This window comes from Mus pahari, unplaced genomic scaffold (genome assembly GCF_900095145.1).
Source record: "Mus pahari unplaced genomic scaffold, PAHARI_EIJ_v1.1 scaffold_7222_1, whole genome shotgun sequence".
In the NCBI taxonomy this organism is placed as follows: Eukaryota; Metazoa; Chordata; class Mammalia; order Rodentia; family Muridae; genus Mus; species Mus pahari.
In genome coordinates, this window is record NW_018393252.1 from 19,530 (window position 1) to 36,252 (window position 16,723).

At 40.0% G+C, this 16,723-nt stretch overlaps 1 pseudogene; it reads left to right on the forward strand.

The window, feature by feature from the left end:
- Nucleotides 1–2,896: 2,896 nt before the first annotated feature.
- Nucleotides 2,897–16,723, forward strand: part of LOC110315435 — a 15,754-nt pseudogene continuing 1,927 nt past the window's right edge.

Below are 16,723 nucleotides of genomic sequence, written 5' to 3' on the forward strand. Positions count from 1 at the left end.
CAAGACCAATGGTAGCACTGGCTGACCTGACTCTCACTGAAGCTGGACTGGTTATGGGTGGTTGATTTCTTATACCTATTTACCAAAACAGCTCTGTCAAAACTGGTTCTCCAGAGCAGTAGTGAGGATTAAAAAGAAAGAGGACAATTAGACAACATTGTAGCATGATCCCAGACAGCTCTGAAACTGAAGGCAGGTTTATTATTTTCCCAATCTGCTTTTATACCATTTTGATTACATGCAAGCAATAAGGGTAAACAGTACAATAAACACAAATAGTCAAGGAACAAGCAAGGCAATGAACAAAGTCCCCTGATCACTCCTGTGATCACTGTTTCTAAGGGCTCATCATGATGACCAAGACATCTGAGTCTACTTCCCTGTCCTAGCCCAAAGTCATATTCATTCCTGAAGCCTACTTGTTTGTTCTAGCCTAAAATCAGATTCCTACCTGAACTTACTTCCCTGTTCTAGCCTAAAATTAGATTTCTGCCTGAGTTTACTTTCTTGTCATGGCCTAATGTCAGATTCCTGCCTGAAGCCCATTTCCTTGTCCTTGGCCAATGTCAGATCCTGCCAAGTGGCCCCCAAACTCTTTACAACCAATTTTTGCCATCAGCTTGCTGATATGATTTAATAAAAGTTGCTGATGAGTAGATATACAGTCTGAGGATTTAAAGTTGATATTACTGATCTTCATATAAAAGTTTAGATTTGTGATTCTTTTAAGAGTCTTATGAGATTACTTTTAAAGATAAATAATAAAATAATCCTTTCTTTGTAACCATAAATTGCTGCTTGCCAGTAAGAAAGTGGCTGAGAAAACTCCCTTGCTTGCTCACACTTTGTTAATCTCTAACAAGGTGCTTACTTATGAATGTATGTGGGTTCTTAGGAATAATTTATTTCTTTACCTATACTATGTAATGTTATTTCTTGTGAAGGTATTAGGGAACACACTGTTTTTTCATAGTCATTCACTAGAAGAAAAATGCAATTACATATTTTTCTTATACTGCTTGAAAGGTTTTTCTGGGATATATAAGCTATGGGAGAAAAAATAAAGTTTTTGGAACTTTGTTCCATCCACTGACTAGATGTGTGTGTGTGTGTGTGTGTGTGTGTGTGTGTGTGTGTGTGCATATGTTTACAAAGCATGAGGGTTCTATAGCTAAAAGACCTAGAATTTAACGTGATCCCTGATCAATAGCATAGAGGTCAGCTGGTCACAAAGTACTTGTGACATCTACCCTAAGGATGGGTAGCAGTGCAGGGAATAAAGAGTCTGGGATAAGGTAATTTGGGTAAGGTCTGCCTCTATAACAATAGGTAGGTGAAGTTGGCCTCCACAGATAGCAGCACTAGGTCATTAAGAAAATCCACTCTCAGACTTTTGCAATTTATTTCCTTTGTTGAGAAGAGGTCCCTGTGTGCTTGACATTCCTGGTTTCTCTAATGATCTGTGCATACAAGAACCTTTGTGCCTGCAACAAAGTGTTGTACATCAAGGAGCGGGTCTCTCCTGCAAGTAAAGTTAACCTCAGGCAAAGATGAGCCCCTATTTGGCTGCCCAGTGCAACATTGTGAGTCCTGAAGCCATAGACACACAACCAACAGAAATGGACCCAGCCACTTTTATTCATATATTTGAGCATACTTATTCACACATTCTTGACAAGAAATTGGCAAGAATTTGGAGAAAGGTGGAGATAGGACTGAAAAGGGGAAAGTGATGTAGTATATTTAAACGAAGATGTATAAAAATAAATTTTAAATAAAAAGTAGCTAGAGAGCTAGCTCAACAGTTAAGAACAGTTTGGTGTTGCTATTGAAGACCAAGGTTCCATCCCCAGAAACCACATAGTAGCTAACCATTTGTTGGGCCTCAAGTCCTAGGCATCTACTGCCTTCTTCTGCCCTCTGTTGGTACTGCACACAGACACATGCAGGCAAACACCCATATGTATATATAATGAAAACAAATCTTTAAAAACCCAGAATTTTATATAGTGCTGTCACAGCCCTGAGACAGGCAGCATGTTGTCAGAGATAATTAAAATGAAGGCTTTCTGGTCCTGCATGGAAGCAGCTGTGGCCTTCCGCTAAGCCAGCTGGCTGAGAGGCTAGAGTAGCCTTCTTGTGAGGTTAGAATAGCACAGCAAACCTGTTGCTCTAAGAGCAGTCAGTGTCCACCGTTCAGATAGGTGAGTTTTCCTTGATGTCTTCTGAATGTGTGTTCTCTGTCCTTTGTATATTTGAAAATTGTGGCATTGATACATCTATCTGTTAGATCATACATAGAACATCGCAGGTGAGAAGGAGCTGCAGTTTACCCGAACCCAGCATGAAGCTACTAAACAAAACGCGTTTCCTAAAATCTCTTTAACTGTTAATATTCTGAGCACCCTTCCACTTGTCGGACCAACTCCGACTGCAAATTGGGTAAGAGGGCTATGCAAGCTATCTACTTTGATCCTAGGAGGAAGAAGGGGAAGTGCCTACTGTGAAGGGTGCTCAGGCAATCTCTGAAGTCTGCACTGCCCACAAAGGGGAGGAGCAGGCAGCTGAACAGTGGAAGCTAGAGCGGTGGGTCCTCCCCCGGACTGGGTAGGCTGTTGGAGGACAGGCACAAGTGCTACTGAAATGCTAATTCCTGTAGATCTGGAAAAGGTCTGGCTCTGGGCTGCAAGTCTAAGCCAGGAATCATTGTGCAGCATCTCTCAACACACTCTTGAGTCTAAGGGAGGTGCTCATGTCGCTCAAGACTCACTGGCCAATCAGACCCTTCAGACGAACCTGCCCAGTCAGAAGAGGCGGGTTTTCCGGGTGCCGTGCGCGGCAGGTTCCGCTTAGTCTCTGAGCCGGCTTGAATGGTGTTGTGCTGTGAGACCTGCTGCTGTGCGCTGTGAGGTGCGCTCGGACAAGCTCTGAAGTTGCGACATGGTGAGTACAGGCCACTGCCAACAACGGGGAGGAGCAGGGGGCTGAGCAGCGGGAGCTAGTGTGGTGGGTTTTTCCCGAGGCTGGGGGAACCTGTGACTAGATGCGGCCACCTGTGAGGACCCTTGTCGTCCTAGCCGCTCGCTGGACCCAGCGGTAGCCTCCGAATTACTTCACCATGGGGGCTGCATCTGCCCAGGCCATTTAGAACAGTGGCTTGTGTGTAGAAACATCCTTGGCAGGATGCTAAACTTGGAGAGCCCTAGTTTCTGTAAGTTCTGTTCTTAGCGTTTAACATTAAGGTGTACGGATCCGTTTGGAGTTAATTTTGTGGAGGTTGTAAAAGGCATCTCATGTGTTGGGTTGCAGTCCACTATTAAGCTGTCGAGTAAAGGAGTAGAATTATTATGTAAAGGATTTACTGAAGCTTAGGAGATAGTAGGTCACACCAAGTAGAATTTAGCTGAGGGAGGGCCGCCTGTAAAACACCCCACAGATAACTAATGTGCTAACCAGGGCTGGTAGAGATTAGACTGCTAGGATACACACAATTGTTCACCAGGATTTTCCAGAAACATGGGTCTAAACCATAACAAAGGAAACAACCCTGATTTACAACCAGCCACCAGGCCCATCCCCTAGATATCAAAGAGCAGGCAGGTCTCTAACAAGCTGCTCCTGAGGCATTACAGGATCACCATCAACATTAAGGCCTGGTGTGCTCTAAAGTTTCAGTTTTCTTCTTGAGAAAAGCATAGTACTGCCAAATGGACAAGTGCAGTGGGCCAGCCCCAGCGTGGGGTGTTTCTTCTTTCTTGTTGGTTATTCTTGAGGCAGTGGAGGGGAAGAACATATGTGGAGGGTAAGACTTTGTCCTATGAGATTCTGGGGTGAAACTTTATCTTACAAGAAATTTAAGGTTGGTGTATAATAAAAAGTTTACTTATCTAAGTCTAAGTTACTGTGCTGTTGTAGCTGACCTGCCTTCTGTGTTCCTCTGAGGCCAGAGAGTGCAGTCTCAGGCACTTAGCACCTCATCCTAAAACAGCAGGAGATTAAGGAAAGGATTCATTGCTGAGCCTTTCCCCTGTTGTCCTGATGCCTCTTGCTTCTCAGGCTGGGGGGAGTTTGGAGCAATAAACTGCTATTGAACCAGGAGAAGAGAATAACACTCGCAGAAGGAAAAAACTTTTACATAAGCAAATATGCATAATCTCACATAAATTCATATTCAGTTTCATTCATGCTCATTTATTCATTTTCATTCAAACCCAGTTGGGCCCAGCTTTCATGCATTCTCACAGTTAGACACACACACACACACACACATTCTCACAATTACATACTCACACACACATCCATACTTAAATATGCATATGGAGCAAAAGACCAAGCACCAGTGCAGAAAGAACTCACTCATTCTGGATGAAAAATGCGCTCCAATCTTTATTACATGGAGAAAGAAAAAACTTCTACCTCCTTAATTTTATGAATTAAACCCATGTTTGTAAGAAAAAAAGCTTTGTTTCTTTTAATAGACTAAACCTGCCTTGTCCTTACCATGGGACCAGTTCTGTCCCAGGGTAAGGAGAAGCCTGCCTGCTCCTTCTCACTCCATCTTCCCTTTTCCTCTTTCCCTCTGCATTTTGCACATTGCTCTCTTAGTATTTTATGTTACCTATAATTTCTAAGTTATTCCATTCTGCATTCTCCTTCTTATCTAAAAAGTGTTCTAAGAACTTCTCCTCAGCTCAGTTCCTCTCTCAGCTCAGTTCTTCTCACCTCCGTTCCTCTCACCTCCGTCCCTCAGTCCTGACTCTTCTCTCTGTCCTCAGCTCTTAAACATCATTCAGAATACATGATCACATGTTACAAAGTTCATCACAAGTTCACACAAAAAATCAAATCATAAATTGAAATAGAATGTTACAACAGAGAATGTTGATATGTATATCCATTAGGAGTAATTATCTGGCTAAACATCCGTCACCTGTCTCAGCTCCACAGGTTCACTGAAGGTTTAAAACCATAACTAAGTTATTAGTGATGCTTTGAATAGATAAACCCAGTTGATATTTTATCTTCTGTCCTAACACCTATAATAAATCATTAATTCTTTTTTTATGACCTTTGGTAATTGTTTTACAACCTCATGAAATGTGCTCTGAGTAGGAGAATGTCTGGTTACCATCTAAGAGCAATTACCTGGTGACACTTGAGTGACTGGCAGAGTTCTCATTGCAGCTTTGACTATCAGAAAAGGACCTAATAGCAGTCCCATTAGTAAAGGAGCTTAATAATCACTGATATAATCTTAGGAATGTTATAGGATCATCATTAAGACTTAAGTCATCTATTTGTCTATATAGCATCACTGCAAGATAGTACATCTTCGTGGATCTGCAGAGATCTGCTCCAAAGGGGTGTGCTTCTACTTAGTGATTGTTATAGATGTTTAATAATAATAGGAAAAGCATATTAATAGTAGGACTCTTTCCTAAAATGAGTCTCTTTCAGCCTTGCTAATAAGGGCTAAACTGTCATAGATTATATAATAATCCAAGGCAGGCCACGGATTCTTCCTGCAATTTAGGATTAGCAGCCTGAAAGTTAGAGCCCTACAGTCCCTGCTGAGATAGTACAAAGGCTATTTACTTAATCCTTTGTGGTTTGAGGAAGAGGTGCTAAGTGCCAGGAACTACAGTTTCTGGCCCCAGAGGATCACAGAAGGCAGGTCAGATATAGTAGCATAGTAACTTAGATAAGTAAACTTTTTATTATATAGCAATCCTAAATATCTCCTATATCAAAGTCTTATCCCTGAATCTTGTTTTTACCCTCCACTGACGCACTTCCCCCCTCCACTGCTTCAAGAAGAAGCCCCCGCTGGGGCTGGCCCCAGCAAAGGACCCTGTGCCTTGAAAGATGAGCAGGTGCCCTGGGAGAGTGGAAGATTCTACTAAAGATTCTGTCTGCCCCTAGGGTGAGGTGGAAGGACAGAGCTGGGAAGGCCTATGCTATCTGAGTCTTTTAATCTTTACTCCAGTAGGGGAGCTGCTACTCTCCTGTGGAAATGCTACCAATCAGGAGGAGCGCAAGTAGGAGGAAGCTTGCAGGTTCTTTCCATGTTCTCCTCTGATGCAGTTCATCAGAGAGCTGTGAGGGAGACCACAGCCATGCCATTGTGATTGGGGCAGCCACAAGGAAGAACAGGTTGGCTAAGCAATCACAGTCCAATCTGATTGGACCAGACTGTGGTTCTTTTGCTACATGTGGTGACCTGGGCAAAGGGCCTTGGCCTCTGAACCTGCCCTGAGTGTGGACTCCCTGTGGGGGAGGAGGCTCTGACCATAGGAAGCTCTGTTGCTTATAATATCACTGCCCAGTGTGCACACACAAGCACTACTTTTGGTGTGCAGTGGGAAGACAGATTTTAGAAACCAAAGATCTGGTTTCTAGAAGCTCTGAACCTTGCATTGCACATTCAGTTTTGTGTGATAAATTTTACAATTCGTTTCAAAATTGGTAGAAAGGAGGTGATGGGGATCATCCTTCAGCAATGTTTGATTAAAGTCCTTTTACCTTTCCATTACCAGCTTGTGATTCAGGGAAATTCAATTCCAGGGTACAGAAGGAGTTTCTGAAATACAGAGGCTTCTCGGGTGTGCATGGTGGTGTGCAGGTGGGTAGGGAGATCCCACATCATGTGACATAATCAATGTGTCAGGAAACAGACATTAAATTATTCCTCAACATTGTTTTGTGTGTGGGCTCACTGTGGCTGGGTTTGGGTGAGATCACAAGGAGGCATGGGGAGCTGCAGAGACAGAGCCCACCTCTCTGATCACCATACAGAGAGCTTTAGAGCATGGGGCATCTCTGTTTGGAAGGGAGATCAATAGTAGCTGGAGGGTAGGAAAATAAAAGTTTGGGGGTCACACACCTTTAAACCCAAGCAATGAATGTAAAGTTAGTTTTAGAAGGAAGCATCTGTGTTTGAAAGTGATGTCTAAAGAATCAGGGAAAGATTTAACAGAATAGGATATGCCCAACTCTCTAGAGAAGACAGAGGAAAGAGAAGCAACATAAAGGAAGCAGTGCAGAGGGAGAGAGGAGGTGGCAGGTTTACAGAGACAGGTTAGAGAGAGAACAAGCTAGACACAGGTGAAGATAAAACAAGCCAGAAGATTAAAACAGAATGTTAGTCTAGTTTGTGCCCAATTGGAGCAATTCAGTCAGAAGTGAGAGAAGTCAGTTTGAATCATTTGACGTGGAGAGGAGTTTAGAGCCAGAACAGCTGAGCTGACCAGCCAGCCAGAGTTCAAAAAAAAAAAAAAGAAAGGGTGAGTTTATTCATCAGTAAGTCTCAGATAAGATTGCACAGAGGCTAGAAGCTTCCAGGACTAGGCCTAGGTTAGCAGATAAAAGAAGTAAGCCTCTGAGATGACAATTACATCAGGCAAATAAAAGATACTTCCAGACTCCTTCGTGATAATCACTGTCACACAAACTGATTGAGAACCATATCTGTCACAATCATGCTGTCCCTGTCTTCACTGTTTTGCTTTCTTTGTTCATTATTGCTTTCCTCTTTCTTGGCATTTTTATTTAAGCAATATTGAATTAATGTTTTAATTGAAGATAGATTCTTCTCTCATACAATACATCCTGACCACTGTTTCCCTCCCTCCACTCCTCCCAGCTGTTTCCTGCCTTTCCCATCCTCTTCCCCCCTAGATCCGCCCCTGCTCTGTTTCCTCTTCAGAGAACAGCAGACCTCCAAGAGAGGACAGCCAAACAGGACAAAACAAGATAGTAACAAACAAGGTGAAAGCCTTCTTATTGAGGCCGGACAAGGCGACACCAGTAAGAGGAAAAGAGTCTCTGTCAAGCAAAAGAATCAGAGCTACACCTGCTCTCACTGCTGGGAGTCCCACAAACACACCACGCTGACAGCCATAACATGTCAGCAGAGGACCTGGCGCAGACCCATGCTCACCTATGCTTGCCATTTAAGTCTCTGTAGGGTTCCTGGAAATCCAGACAGTGTTAGTCATGGACCCCCTTCATGTCCTGGGCCTCAGGTTAAATCAAACATTGGCTGGCCACTCAAACAAGTTTGTTACCATCATGCCCCAGCACATCTTGCAGGAAGGACCAATTGTAGGTAGAGGGTTTTTGTGGCTTGATTGGTTTCCAGGTTTCTCTCTCCGTAGCCTATAGAGTACCTTCTCTCCTACAAGAGACTAGAACATAGGATAAAGCTTGACCTCTATGTTCAGTGGAGCTGTGTGGAATTTGTCCTCAGCAATGGAGCCCTGCTGTCCGTTTTCAGAGAGCCAAGTTTTGTCCTAGCATCAGCATGGCTTGTTTAAGATCTCCAAGGGACCTCCTTGGCCAACAGCTCAACCAAATGTAACCCACCCCCAACATTGAAGCCCTGCCTGGCGTCAAAGATGGTCAGTTCAGACTTCATAATCTCCATTCCTAGGAGTCCTCATTAGGGTCACTCTCATCTATTCCAGGAAGCTGCTATTACACTGGATTTCTACACTAATCCCCAAATGCCCCCTAATTCCAGCTGTTTCTCCCTGCACTGTACTCTTTCCGTCCCACCCAACAGCCCCAACTGATCCCTCCCACTCCTGTTCCCATCAAACCCCAGTCTACTCACAGAAACTATTCTGTTTCCCCTCTTGAGGGAGATCCATGCTTCCCCACTATAGCCCTCCTCTTTACCTAACCTCCGTAGTTAATGCGGAATGTAGTTTGGTTATTATTTACCTAATAGATAATGTCCACGTGTAAGTGAATGCATACCATATCTGTCATTCTGGGTCTGGGTTATGTCACTAGGATGGTGAACATCTCTTTAAGTCTTTCTTGACCATTTGAGATTCTTCGGTTCAGAATTCCCCGTTTAGATCTATACCCCATTTTTTAGTTGGATTTTTTTGCTTTGGAACATCTAATTCCTGGAGGTCTTTATATATTTTGCATATTAGGCTTCTATACAGTGTGGATTTGATAAAAAATAAAATAAAATAAAAAATCGATCTGTTCTTATTCCTTAAGCTGCCTCTTTGTTCAATTAACTGGCTTTTTGCCACTTCCAATCCATTTTTGGCAAAGATGAGAAACAAGGTGCACAGGATGAGTGCTGGCCTGCAATTTCTTTGATATTATTATTATTATTATTATTATTATTATTATTATTATTATCTTGTAGTTTAAAAGCTTTATAGGTCTGTCTTTCTGTCTCCTTCTATCAATGGTGCCATCTATGGTGTGTGATTTTATTCATTATAATCTAATTATATTATTGTTTCCCTGGGAAATGATAGACCATCACCTGACTTTTTTGTCTTCTGAACATTTAGTATATCATGTTATAGTAAAACTTGAGTTTTTGTTAGTTTGGGGACTTTGTATGGAAAAACAATTTTAGTTTCCTCTTTCTGATCCTGAAAGCTTGCCTTTACTCATTTCTTGGCAAATCTGTGCTTTCTAGTTCTTACAGTCATCAATGTTTGGGTTTTTGTTACTAAAGTGATTGATATGGTTAACACATTGAATTTTTTTAAGACATTAACACATTTAATTTTTTTTATTCTCATAGAATATTGTCTGTGTGTCCTAAGTAGCTTTAGTTGTCAGCATTTTAGAGCCTATAGTCACCTGAGTTAGGCTTACTTGAAGGCATGCCCTCATCTAAATGGCTGGATGCTGTGTCAATAAGAGATTGTGTTGAATAATGATTGATGTAGAAAGACTCTTCCACTGAGGGTGGCAGGATCCCTAAGCAAGTGGGCCTGGGCTGGAAAAGATTGCTAGCTGTGCATGAGACAGTCCAAGCAAGAGGGCAAGCCAGGAAGCTATGTTTGTCCGTGGTTCTTGACTTCATTTTTGAAGCTTGAGTTTCAGTCCTAAGCTCTCAGAATGATGGACTATGTTCTGACAGGACCAAACAAGTGAACCTGTTCATTACCTGAGATAATGTTTTTGGGTAGAGAATTCAATCACAGCAGCAGCAGAGTAGCAAGCTAGAAAAGAAGAAAATCATAGGCAAAAGAAAAAAAAAAGATTATTTTTGCTGCTGGACACAACCTAAAATTGTTCTTGTTTGGGGGAATGTGGAAAATATCACTTGAGATGTCAAATGGCATAGAAAGCTGTACTCAGAGCTTAATCAGCTTTTCTTGTAGTACTTGGAAGATCTGAGTATTGCCAGTAATGCAGACAGAAGTTCAGGCCATAGGATTTTGGTGGAAAATGGACCCCATGTAGAATTTAGCTAGAAGTCAATAGTGTAGTATTTTGATCCAAAAATCTTTCTTATTCTGCCCATGTCCTGAGAAATTAAGGGAAACAAAATTAAAAAATAATGGGCTGAATTTTTAGATGGAATATTGAGTCTGTTGGATGAGTACGACCAGTGACTTCTTCAGGACTACAATGAAAAACAAAAAACAAAACAAAACAAAACAACAACAACAACAACAACAACAACAACAGGTAGGCAGAAATAAATGCAAAGTCTGTGTTTTGTAGAGAAAAACAGCTCTTGGTAGTTTCAGATGGCAGCCAGATACTGAGACAGGCCTGAATTTTCCAAGAGATTATTACCTTTAAAGAGAAGGTCCTTGCTCAGGATTGGAAGCCTAAAACAGTGCCCTAAGGGAAACACTCCTTTCTGCTAAGCCTTTCATGAATGGAAGGGGGAGTAGGCAAAGTGATTCCTAGTCCCTGGAAGGGACTTCATATAAAACCTTCTACAACTGTGGTCTAAGGATGGCAGGGTCCATCCCAATTTAGAATCCAAATTTGGCAGGATCACCCAAGTTCTGGAAACAAGAAAGATGTAAAATTGAAGGTCATGGATTCTTCCTCTTTGGTTTTAGTTCAGCACTGTTCCAGCTATCTGTGTTTGCTTTGGTCCATTCTTCCCTCACTATGTATAGATTCCTCTCTATTGGAATGGGAAGGGGTATTCTGTGCCGTTGTTTTTGGAAAGATAAAACTTGCTTTCCAATTTTACAAGATGTGGCAATCAAGAGATTGTCTTGAGTGTCAGAAAAGACTTCTAACATTTGAACAGTGTATGAGCTCTTGCAGACTCTTGCAGCTCTTGCAGATCATTGAAGTTAGACTAAATGCATTCTTATCCTAGGATGACCAGTAGCCTGTAGTGACCAGGGTCAGGATGTAGCTGATTGAGTGAAAAAGCTCCCAGATAGGATAATGTCTTTAAACACTTGTCTCTCCTTTGTGGCTATCTTTGGGGAGCTTGTAGAAGCATTTGTAGGAGGGGCCTTTCTAGATTCCTTATTGGAGATGGGATTTGAGTGTCTGTAGACTCAACCCATTTTCTGTTTTTTGTGTCTAGTGTGTTGTGGTTGAAACTGATCAGTGAGCTTCCTTCCCATGCTGTCATGCCTTTACCATTATAAAATCTGCTGGGAGCCCTTGCCAGGAATGGGCTTGAAATGGGACACAGTGTTGGATGTGGCTTTAAAGGCTGATGTTTCCAGATGTAGTTCTAAAGACTGATGGTCTCTGGCCTTCTAGCTCTAACTGTACTGAATGCTTTCTGATAACTTCTAAAAGACTCTTAAAACTTTCTTGCTTATTCTATGGTTAAAAAATTCTGGCTTCTTTTTTCTTTAACTCTGTGCTTTAATAAACATAACTCTGCTTTATTTAACTCTTTATGCTAAATAAACACTAGGGAAATTTAACTCTTTCTTACTGTTCTGTGCTTCATTAAGCACTAAAAAGTTAACTCTTTATTACCTGTTCTTTAGTAAATGCTAATATCTGGCGATTAGCATGTGCTGTTTAGCTGCAGGGAAGTAAGTAAAAGGATTTGTTGCTTGTCCTCATTTCTCTGTGAGTTAGCCAGAAGCCTCACTGGCTAAGCTGGTTAACCTCTTTATGAACCAGATAGGAAGGAAAGGAAAATGATTAAGATGCTTTCTACAGGCAAATATGCATAGACAGATACATATTCAAACATTCATACACCTACACTCTGGCTGACCCAACCATCTATCACAACGCCACAAGTATTCATGCATGCTTACATATATACACATATACCTATACACATACATATAGATGAACAGACGTGCACATTTGGATGGATGGGTGGGTGGATGGATGGATGGATGGATGGGGCAAAGCTCCCCAAGCCAAACCATTCAACCAATATCTTCATTTCTTTTCTCTGGTCTTTTTATACCTTCTTAGACAAAAAGTTCTTTAGAAAATTACCTCAGAGATAAAATGTTACATAAAATGGGAGTTACAGAAGGATGTTGATATTAAGTTCAAAGCATTGTTTCACTATAATATGCTCATCTTAAGTTCAAAGCAACACTTTTTTTTTTTTTAATCTTTCAGCTTTATTGGAGTTATCTACAGGGCAATAGGAAAGGAGTTGTTGACCAGATCACAAGAGAGTCATAGTCAGTTGTTAGCCTATAATGTGAAACAACCATTTGAGAAGAATTATTATTACTAAAGCAACACTTTTTACATGGCCTTGCCATGTGCATCATAGTGCACATCAGTGGCTTTATTCTTGTTCCTAAATGTTTTTCCTTGAACACAAAATTGTCCCAAGTCTATTTCTCTTTTTAATGTAATTATGAAAGCTCATTGGATTCTTTATTATGCAACCTTTACTTACTATTATGAAGAGTGAGCACAATCTATTCTTGATTCTAACTTTATTACATCTTTCCAGCAACTAAGACCATCTCTAAAATCTTTCTTCCTAAAGTTATTTAAATCAAATCAGGAATTCTATAGACTCATTATATATTTGTCTATATAGCATCATTACAAGATACTGCATCTTCTTAGGCTGGCAGAAATCTATTCAACAGGGTGGGTCAATACCTAGTGAGTGTTATTAATTTAATGGTAACAACAGGAAAAACATACTAATAGCAGGGATCTTTCCTCAAATGTAATCTCCTCCGCCTTACCCAAAGAAGAAAATCTATGGCGGAACCATCTCAGGAAGATCACCTGCTCGTTTTCAGTTTCTCCTAGATGGCTCTTGGCAAGACTCTATCTCTAAATAAGATGCAGTAGAAGCAGTTGCTTTTCAATGTTAAACTATTTTGTGAGCCTGGTGGTTTTATATTTTTAATTTTGTTGGTTTTGGTTTTGTTGTTTTTGAAGAAAAAATTTCTCTGTGTAGGTAGTTATGTAGAACATGCAGGCCTCAAACTTAAAAGCTCCTCCTCACTCTGACTCCAGCATGCTGGGATTAGATGTGGGTCAATGTGCTTGGCTTTTTGTTTGTTTGCTTGCTTTTATATTATTGGCTGATAGACATGAAATATAAGTTTTGGTACATGTCAGGCATATGCTGTTGTATTGATCTTTATCCGTGTGAATTTTGAAATCTGGCAAAATATTCTCTTTCTCAGGATGGCATGTATTTATGACATTAATACTGCCTGAACGTTCTGAGTCATTAAGTTGCAGGCACATAACATTCTTCCTACCTGTTGTGTTTGTTTGATTATTTTTTATTAATATGAGTATTTTGCCTGTATGCATGAGAATGCATCTCATGTGTGCCTGGTCCTCATAGTAGTCAGAGGATGGCCTGAACTTGCAGTAGTGAATAGTTGTAAGCCCCCTTGTAAGTACTGGCAATTGAGCTCAATTATTTGCTTGACCAGCAAGAGCTCTTCACTGCTGAGCCATCTTTCTCGCCCTATGTTGCTGAGTTAGAATCAACATTTATATTGCTAATATTTCATCTGTCCATTTGTAATTGTTTAAATATATATCCCCTTTTAGTAAGATCCTATTAATGTTACAGTTTTAGCTGGGGCACTTCAAGATTTTGGAAGATGAATACACAACTGGAATGAATGTATAATTCTCTGAGGGAACTTCAGTAAAAAGGTCTGAGTTCTTTTTCACTTTCTTGTTTGATTGATTTTACAGGGGAGACAGGCTCTTGACATGTACTTCTGGCTTTCCTGGATAGACCAGGCTGGCATCCAACTCCATGAAATACACCTGCCTCTGCCTCCTGAATGCTAGGATTAAAGGCATCCTTCTACTCCCTGTTAATTGGCATTTCTCTTGCAAGGCTATATATCCTAGTCAAAGAGTAAAGCAATGACAGGTGAACCTCATTATTCAGTTTACTTCTAAGATGATTTGGTAATTATACTAGCACCTCTGGATTAAGAAATAAATGGAGCAGAATTATATGACTATATTGTCATTGAAGTATACATTTACAATGATGTCTGTATCATGGTTTCTGTTATACACATTTGTGGGATATTTTAGAGTGCAGTAACCTATGATGATGTAAATGTGAACTTCACTCGAGAAGAATGGGCTTTGCTGGATCCTTCACAGAAGTGTCTCTACAAAGATGTGATGCTGGAGACCTACANGAACCTCACTGCTATAGGTAAGACACTGAATTTTCTTTCACTTTTTCAAACGAGGGAACATCTGTTCTTTTGCTACTGATGCTCTTCTGTAATTTCAGTTGAGAACAAGGAAAAATGAGGTGAATAAATCAGGTTCACTGAAGATAGTAAGTTAAATTTTCCCTAATTTCCAGTAATAATTCATATCTTTTCTGGTACTATATTCTAGGCTACAATTGGGAAGATCATAATATTGAAGAGCATTGTCAAAGTTCTAGAAGACATGCAAGGTAATTTTCACATGCAAGTTGGTATAATATGCCTTTGAGGAATTTTTAATGTATCCTGTATGTTTTATAGGAAAACAACAGTATACAAAAAGCACTTCTTTAAGTATATTGATGATTATTAAATTCTCAAAAATCCATGAACCTCAGTGTCAGGTGTCTGATTTAGGTTTGCAAGGCATTCCTCTGAGAGAAAAGACAAGGAAACAATGCCTCATCAGATATTACTATTTACTAGCCACATTGCAGCTACTCTGTAGACCTGGAAATCTATTTAGACTCATATCACTCACATATTGCAAAAGATATATGCATTGAGTAGGTGCATATGTTCAAAACCTTCTAATAAGGAAATATTTCATAGTAAAGCTGATGTTGCTCATATACCTGTAGTAACATTGCTAAGGTTAGTGAAAGGGGCAGTTTATGAGAGTCAAAAACGTTGTTGGGGAGAAACCTTAATCCCTATACCACATGTTGTTGATGAACAAAAAGTCAAACTGTGTGAATGCAATGTGTAAATCTTTCATTTATTCTTCTTTTAATAGGTATATCATGTGTCATAATGGATATAAGCCATGTGAGCATAGGGATATTGAAAGAAGCAATGTACCCCTCTCTCTCCCAGAACAATTAGAAGATAGTCCCCATTTGAGTAGACTTTCTCAGTGTGATACAAGTTTATAATTAGTTAGTTTTCCAACTAACTAATTATATCTACTATTCATTGGGAATATATCCACAAACTAACACTGCAAAAAATTCCTATGAGTACTAGGGATGTGGAAATTTTTCTCTGTTTGACATTGGAAATTCTATATGCAAATGTGTATACTTTGCACTATAGGAAAATATGAAATTTATGAATGCACTCAGTGTGATAAAACTCTGAGTTCTTCCTGTTCTCTTCAAATATATGAAAAACCTCATAGAGAAAAAGGACACTACAGATGTGAGCCATATAATAAGTACTCTTACCATTACAGGTATCTTTAAAGGAGCAAAGCAACCCATAATGAAGGGGAAAACATGATTGTAAACAGAGATTAAGATCTGATTCCTCTTTACAGCTAGACTGAATTATAAAATTAATTCCTACAGATAAAAAGATTCATCAGTATAATGAGTGTGGTAAAGCTTTGACATGTTCCAATTATCTTTGCAGGCATGAAAGAAGTCATACTGGAGAGAAACCCTATAAAGGTATTCAATATGGTGAATCCTTTGTACATCACAATAGTCTCCAAATACATAAAAAAACACACACTAGAGAGAAACCTTACAAATGTAATCAATGTGATAAAGCCTTTTCACAACACAGTTTTCTCAGAACCCATAAAAGAACACATACTGGAGAGAAGCCCTATGAATGTAATCAATGTGGTAAAGCCTATTCTCGACACAGTTATCTCCGAATACATAAAAGAACACATACTGGAGAGAAACCTTATGAATGTAAGCAGTGTAGTAAAGCTTTTGCATGCCATGGTCAGCTTCGAAGGCATGAAAGAATTCATACTGGAGAGAAACCTTACAAATGTAATCAATGTAATAAAGCCTTTTCACGACACAGTCATCTTCAAATACATAAAAGAACACACACTGGAGAGAAACCCTATGAATGTCATCAATGTGGTAAAGCCTTTTTATGTTCCAGTCATCTCAAAATACATAAAAGAACACATACTGGAGAGAAACCTTATGAATGTAATCAATGTGGTAAAGCCTTTACATATCGTGGTGGACTTCAAAGTCATGAAAGAACACATACTGGAGTTAAACCCTATGAATGTAATCAATGTGGTAAAGCCTTTGCATCTAACAGTAGTCTTCACTACCANCTTCAAAGTCATGAAAGAACACATACTGGAGTTAAACCCTATGAATGTAATCAATGTGGTAAAGCCTTTGCATCTAACAGTAGTCTTCACTACCATAAAAGAACACATACTGGAGAGCGACCCTATGAATGCAATCAATGTGGTAATACCTTTTCACAACCATGTATTCTCAAAATCCATGAAAGAACACATACTGGACAGAAACCCTATAAATGCAATCAATGTGTTAAAGCCTTTTCAT